This window comes from Mustela nivalis (genome assembly GCF_964662115.1).
Source record: "Mustela nivalis genome assembly, chromosome: 7".
NCBI lineage: Eukaryota > Metazoa > Chordata > Mammalia > Carnivora > Mustelidae > Mustela > Mustela nivalis.
This window is the reverse complement of record NC_139026.1, coordinates 145,245,024-145,252,375: the sequence shown is the minus strand read 5'-3', so window position 1 is coordinate 145,252,375 and position 7,352 is coordinate 145,245,024. Positions and strand designations below refer to the sequence as shown.

Below are 7,352 nucleotides of genomic sequence, written 5' to 3'. Positions count from 1 at the left end.
GACAGAGAGACACAACATCCACATCACTGTTACTTAGTTTATTGGTATCTTTGCTTTGTTTTATGATTAGTTATTGTTACTTCCGTAGTGTATAAATTAAACTTTATCATAAGCATGCATATATAGGAAACAGCATAGTATATAAAAGGTTCGGTACTATCTATGATTTTAGGCATCCACTGATGCTCTTGGGACATATTCTTTGTGGATGAGGGGTATTACGTCTTAAAGTCCCTTATTATTTCTTAAAAATAAGCCTGATGGTGGGTATTCAGGAGGGCATGTATCGCATGGAGCCCTGAGTGTGGTGCATAAACAGTAATTCTGGAACACTGAAAAGAAATAAAATAAAATGAAATGGAAAAAAAATAAGTAAATGAACAAAGAAAGAAAGTCACTCATTAATTATTGACAACAGAGTCATCCGCTCACCCTTCATAGCCATGTCCCTAGGCTAGCACAAGCCTCATTTCTGCCCTGGAGTATGTCAGTGGTGATGAACTTAATTAAGAGATTTTCTCTGGGGTTTTAACTGCTTTGTCTGTTAGGGAAGGATGGCAGTGGATGAAATCACTGAGAAAGCTGACCTCAGTGGGCTGTGGGCTGGTGCCTAAGACCAGAGAAGCGCTGTGGTCAGGGTTGTAGACAGAATGTGATGTGGCGAGGGTTCATTTGTGCTTCCCCATTTCCCCATTCAAGACATTTCCTTCAGGCTCAAAAGATGATGTTAATGTTGCAGAGAAATGCGCCCCACACCGGGGGCCCCTAAATGGGCCCTTCCCATCAATGAAGTGCTCTCATCCAGTGACCCACCTCATCGCGGCCCGCTTTCTGCAGAAAGGATGGTAAAATCCCACAGGCATCATATCCAATTTAGTGAGTACATTCCGCACTTTGATGAATTTCAGTCATTGAAGCTGAGTAAGGAGGAACGTATTTTAGGCAGTGGGACTTTGAAAGTAGCATGTTTTAAAATTATTTTGACAGTTGTTAACTTTTCCGAGCATAGTCTTCCAAGTAACAGGTTATTTGAGTAAGGTGGAGGAATATGGAAAATGAAAACATCAAATTTGGTAAGACCCACTATACTACACAAACTGTAAGTGGAGCCTATTACCAGTCTTAGCACTTCTGGATTGAGAAACCAGGAGAGAAAGAGGTCAGGCCGTACGGCTTGATATTCAGCTTGATGTGTTGTGCTCCAGCAGAAAAAAGAGTGGATGTCCTTGGGACACACTGGTTTTGCCATCAATACTTCATTTGTGTTGGGGGAAACAAACACTGATCTAGGGAAACTGTAGAGTAAGTAATATGGAGTAACTCCTACTTAAAATATTAAAATAAGCATGAAACTCCAAATAGACCCACGGTGATCATTCCATTATCTCACCATCTAAGTGCAGTGCACTGAAATGTGTTCCCCAAAAGATGTGTTTGGGCCCTGACCCATAACAGCTGGGAACATGACCTTATTTGGAAATGGGGTCTTTGTAGTTGTAAGAAGGTGAACACAAGGTCATACTGGTGTAGGGTGGGCCATAGTCCAATGTAACTCGTAAATAAAGATGAGCTCTGGACACAGGTCCAGGTGGAGGCAAAGAGCCAGAGACTACAGCAATGTGGCTTCAAGCAGAGGAAATCCAGGGATTGCCGACACCACTGGGAAAGGAAAGGAGCTGGAGCAGTTCCCTTCTCAAAGCCTCCAAAGGAATCAACCTTGCCGAAGCCTTGATTTCAGATTGCTAGACTCCAGAACCGAGAGAGAACAATTCTTCTGTTGTTTTAGGCCACTCTGTCTTTGGTAATTTGTTATGCAAGAAACGAATCACACGGTAGACGTTGACTTACTGATATGGAGACCGGGCTCTTCCCATAGGGCTCAGGGTTCAGAGGTCCTTTGGCTACAATCACACCACACCTACATCAGAGTTCTGTGTGAGGCAGACATCTTTCCACACAAAATGGAAATAAAAATATGCAGGTACCTTACAGTATGTGTTAAATTTAACCATCTACAATTAAAGCCATTTTATAAATCAAATGAAGCTGGCAAGTCCCAACTCCTACTGTAAGTTACACACTGTGCTCACACAGTCCACCATGGGGAAATGAAATGTCACTGAATATTGTATACCTGTTGGTCCGAGCCTAGTACATCAGTTCCCATACTCCTAGGACCATTCTTGTTGGTAAGGTGAAGCAAAGTCATTCACTATATTGGAACTAATTTGGGGGGGTGGTCTCATTTTCCCAATATTAACAAAATATTGTTAATATTTTGTTATTTTGTCTCATTTCCCCAATATTAACAAACATGAAGTTTCTCTTACACTATCTGCATCCATTTTTCCACCCCTTCCTTGGCCATCCCAACACCAGAGTGTTGGGGTAAGAGGGACCTTCGTGTTGCTTGGATGCCCGGGAGGGAGGAAGCGGGGTGTATGGAGGCTGAGAGATTGGGGGTCCTGGAGATTGAAGGGAAAAGAGGTCACGTGTGCACGTGGGACATTGGACATTGAGAAAACAACAGAGAGACTGGACCAATGAGTAAATGTATTAAGGATAACAGGTACCCTTGTTTTCAAGGTCAGAGGAGGGAATTACAACCAAGAAAAGAGAAAAGGCTAAAAAAGTCTTGAAGTGTTGGGCTGGAATTGCAGACACAGGTATGAATTCTTTTCCTTCTTTGAAAGATTTGTTTATGTATTTGAGAGAGAGAAAGAGAGAGACTGGAAGATGGGGCAGCAGGATAGGGAGAGAGAGTCTCAAGCAGACTCCTGCCGAGTGTGTATCCCAGGGCAGGGCTCGGTGTCAGGACCCCGAGCTCACCACCTGAGCTGAAACCAAGAGTCAGATGCTCAGCGGACTGAGCCATCCAGGCATCTCTGAACTCATTTTTTTTTAATTGCATAACATGAGTAGAAAAAAGCATGGCTACACATGTACCGGTGTGTACCTATGTGTGTGTACGTACATGTACATATTCCCTGCTTCCATTGGCGTAATCTGTAAACACACCTGACACCCAGATGTCAGCTTCTCCTAGCCATCTTCCAATGAGGGGGCGGGACTCCTTGGATAAGAGGCGGATTCCAGGGCTGAGGGAGGGAGGTGGACTTAGGATAACTTACTCCAGGATGAACGGCTTCCAAGGATGGGAAGGGTGCAAGAGCCAACTTGAAGGGGCTTAACAGGGTTAAATTCAGGACAATTTAAGCATCGAAAAATCTATGATAATGCGTTTCAATTCACGGAATAAAACAGAAACACATGAGTAAACAAACAAATGAATATAAGAAGTAAATAGATAATACACGAGGAAGGAAAGCTTCTCCTTATGATAAAAATCCCAACCAGTGAATGCAGAAGGACGGAGGGAAATAGGAAATGACCATTTGGCCACCAGCACCGTGGCTGTGGCTGTTGGTACCAGCAGGAGATATCCGCGGATGCCAGAGCCATGGAGTGGGGTTTCTGTAAGAAATAAGGCATTAGCTCAACAGTCTCCTTGGATAATGTACATTAATTTCAAAGAGAAAGGGGTGACTTTATGCTTAAGAGGCACAGCAGACAAGGTGACCCGGGCTAACAGGTCCACTGGTGGAAGGAGGTGACATACACACTGAGAAGGGCATTCCGACCCTCCTGCCACTGTGGGCTCTGAGGGGACACAGAAAAACTTCAGATGGCCCCTGACCATGGTCCCCTTAAATGTACCAAGGTTAACACAGGGACAATTCAAAAAGCTCTTTGAGGTTGAAGGAGATTGAACCACAGGATCCTGAATGCAGGGTGAGATTCTGGATCCTGAGCCTGGGAAAAGCAGAGAGGCGTTGCTGGGAATTGGGTGGAAGTGTGCTTGGGTGTGAAGCATTGCATCCGCGTTGGTTTCCTGATGCGGAGTCTTATCTGTTGATGGTATATGATTGTTTCCCTGTTAGTTTGTGAGATACAAAGTAAAATTCTGCAAAGTCTGCTACAACGAGTCTTAAAAGGTAAATCCTTAGTGCACTTTCTTTATCTCCATCTCTGCAGCCTGCTCGCAGATGATTCTGGAAGAGACCCGATAATGGTGAGTGAGTGTGTGTGTGTGTGTGTGTGTGTAGATAGAGATAAAGACAGGATATGGGGCAGGGAGGTCTCAGAACAAACGAGGTAAAACGCTAACAGCCGAGGAATTGGGGAGAAGGAATCACAGGGATGTGGAGGTTCTTGGTGCTAATTTTAAATTCATCTGTAAGTTAAAATGTGTTTCAGGAGAAAGTGTGGGGGTGGAGAATATGATTAATTTCTTCAAAATGGAACGGCAAGTCTGGTGCAATTCTAGACTGACCTAACCAGTGTTAGAAATGTCCACTGATCCAGACTCATGTGCTTTCTTATGAGGCACAGGCAGGAAGGAGGAAGTAAAGCAGCCAAAAGCAAGAGAAAAAATAAAGCCATTAAATAAGCATCCGTTTTGTCACCTAGACCTCCTTATGAGCGGTGATCCCATTACGTTCAGTGTCGACTCCTATCTGTTAAAGGGGCGCTACTCCTCAGTGAGCCAATATTGAAGCTGAATTTCTGAGAACCAGGTTATTGTCGAGGCAAAATGAACAGATTTTTACAGAAAAGACTAACATCCTACAGGGTAAAAGAAATGCTGATGACTACGTTGCATCTTGAGGAAATTATATTCTAACATAAATGCAACAATTTCAAATTTTCAGGACGTCATTAAGAGAAGAAATGGCTGCTCTCTTCTTATTTGTTCAAGAACTCATTTGAATCACTCATATCCTGTGGAGAAGAGCAAACCTCAACCTTCAAATCCGTCGAACTAACGTGCAACAAAATCACACTTCCAGCCAACAAGGAGTCGCCTTTTCCCCTCCAGGTCCTCCGTGTCACAAGCGCAGCCACCGCCCGCCCCACACCTGCACACAGCACGCTACCGGAAGGGACCCAGGAGGTGAGGCATGACATGGTGGTGAGTTCCTGGTGTGTTCTCCAGGTTTCCAGAGGCGAAAAGGAAGGGTTCCTGCGTCCTTCGGTTCCGCTGATGTGACTGGGACACTGGGACATGTGAATTCTCTACTCCGTGCAATACACTTCGTGAATACGGAAGGGGGCATGGGGGCAGACCTTCCAAACTCAGAAACCACCACCAAGAAACCTACCTGAAGGGGATGGTAGAGGAATTTCCCCACGGGGAGAGGAAATGGGAGACGAAAACACGGAACTTCAGAAAGGAAAACAAGAGCGTTGGAATGGGTAAAAACAGCCATAGAAATACAACAGAAATATAAGTAGCCAAGTAATATAAGCAAATGCAATGAGCTACCTTCCTCATGAGTTTCACGAGTCATTTTTGAGAGGTGGAAGCACACATTACAGCCCTCGGTATTTGTGTATGAAGAGGAGAGACTCGGGACGCATATTTAAACCACGGGGAGATCAAGGGAGTCAGGTGTCTCCACGTCTATCCAAGTGCAAAATGTTGATACCAGTAACCTCTGTTAGTCCAATGAGGTCTTGAAACACCAAACACACTAAAAAATTATTCAAAGAGATATACTCAAAACACCATAAATTAAGCAAAATGGGATCTCAATCTTTCATATTTCTGATCTCTTAAAGATTTTTCATTAAAATACGTTGTTGAGAAGAATGAGTGTGTTTGATGCCTAGCAAACGAGAAAACCAGAGAAGACTGGCAGGGAGAGTGGAGACGGGGAGGAGAGAGACAGAGACAGAGACAGAGACAGAGACAGAGGGAGGGCAGACTTACTCTGTATTTCAACATAGGGTTGAAAGAAAGAAGTAGGATCATAAAAACACCATCGGAAGCATCAAAGAGCTAATGCGACTGTTTTCGGAAGCAGATAATGCATAGGTTACCGGGGCAAGTGTCAAAAATAAATCTATTTTAGAACTTTCTCGTCCTTAAATGAAAATGTTTTTCTAACTCAGGGTCTTTCACTTGTCACCTCCTTTCTCCACACCCATTTATTTACCAAACCCTGTTACTTCTGCCTCCGTAAGATTCTTGACTGCGTCCCTACCTCTCCCGAATTTTAGCTAAAGAAAGCAGAGACGAGCCCCCGCGCGAGGACACCTGGAAAGTTGTCCCTGGAAAGAGGATTCCCCTCCCCTTGATGGTCTGGCCCTGTCCACCCCCCACCTCCTTCCAGCTGCCATAGTCCCCACCCCGGTTTTCTTCCCGGGCCACATAGTCCCCGAGGATTAGAGCTGCATCATCGATACTGTAATGTGGGTTCAACTTCAAAGGTCATTTCTCTCAGATACATTTGCATCAAGACATTTGTATTCTCTTATGTACGCTTAGTTGCCTGGGAAGATACGGGAGCGTTATTTTGGGCTTAGAAGAGACCGTATTTTATTCACTAATGGTACACCACTTTGTGGAGGTCGACCCCCCCTCCCACCTGCCTCTGGACAGGAGAGTAAGTCTTCAAGGAGGTGCAGGAGATGCACACCCAAACAGCGCTGGACCCACAGAATGCCCTCGACCGGCTCTGTCAGCCGCCCTAGAAGTGGGGACGAAATGTCCTGTGAGTGCAGCAGACACCATCACACGTCTGCAGAGCAAATGCTCTTCCATCCGCAGCGACACAAAGACATGGCTGGTCGAGAACACAGGAGAGGAAGAAGGTTAAGAAAATGTCTGCCACTCCTATTGGGATGCTCTCCGATTTCCCTGCGTAGTGTGTAATTTGGTATATAGCGTTTCTGCAAAATAGATCTTGATTCTCTTTGGGAAAAAAAAAATAGGATAAAAGATAGGATAAACCACATGTTTCATTTGATTGTATCTTCTTGAGGAAAAAACAGCTTTATCACCGCATCCCAAGAGAAGATCGCAAAAGCCAACTGTGTGATCAAAAGCATGAACCCGTCGGTGCCCTGGTCTGCCCTGTTTCCTACCAGCCTTCCGGGGACAGTCTTGGCTTCCAGGCCTGGGGCCCACTGTCCTCCTTAGCATGTTTGTGCTAATCAGACCATGGGGACCGTGTGAATTTTAAATTCAGAAAAACACTCAAGGCAAACCTATCACTTATATAGTTGAAAATGTCAAGAAAAAGTGTGCCGAATTTGGAAATAAGGGATAAGAGAAAGGTCATGTGACCTTTCCATGTCACCCAAGGCTGGAGCACTATGCCTAAAAGCCTGCTGGCTTTCTTGAGCACAAAACTTCTCTCTAATTACTATTTATGGTTGGTTATTTATTGTTGGTTAAAGCCCTGACTAGGTAGTGTTTTTTATTAATTTTCAGAAAACTAAATTTATTTTTTGGTAATAAGCAAATGATTTCCTTCCAGTGGAGAATATACTCCTGTTGGTTATGG

The 7,352-nt window shown here is 44.3% G+C and overlaps 1 long non-coding RNA gene across 1 annotated transcript; it reads left to right on the top strand.

Moving 5' to 3' along the window:
- The first annotated feature begins 2,498 nt into the window (after positions 1–2,498).
- LOC309868767 lies at positions 2,499–5,922 on the top strand. The gene is made up of 3 exons (XR_014313835.1): positions 2,499–2,666; positions 4,036–4,072; positions 4,713–5,922. It is a non-coding gene; the product is annotated as an uncharacterized lncRNA (long non-coding RNA).
- The last annotated feature ends 1,430 nt before the right edge of the window (positions 5,923–7,352 follow it).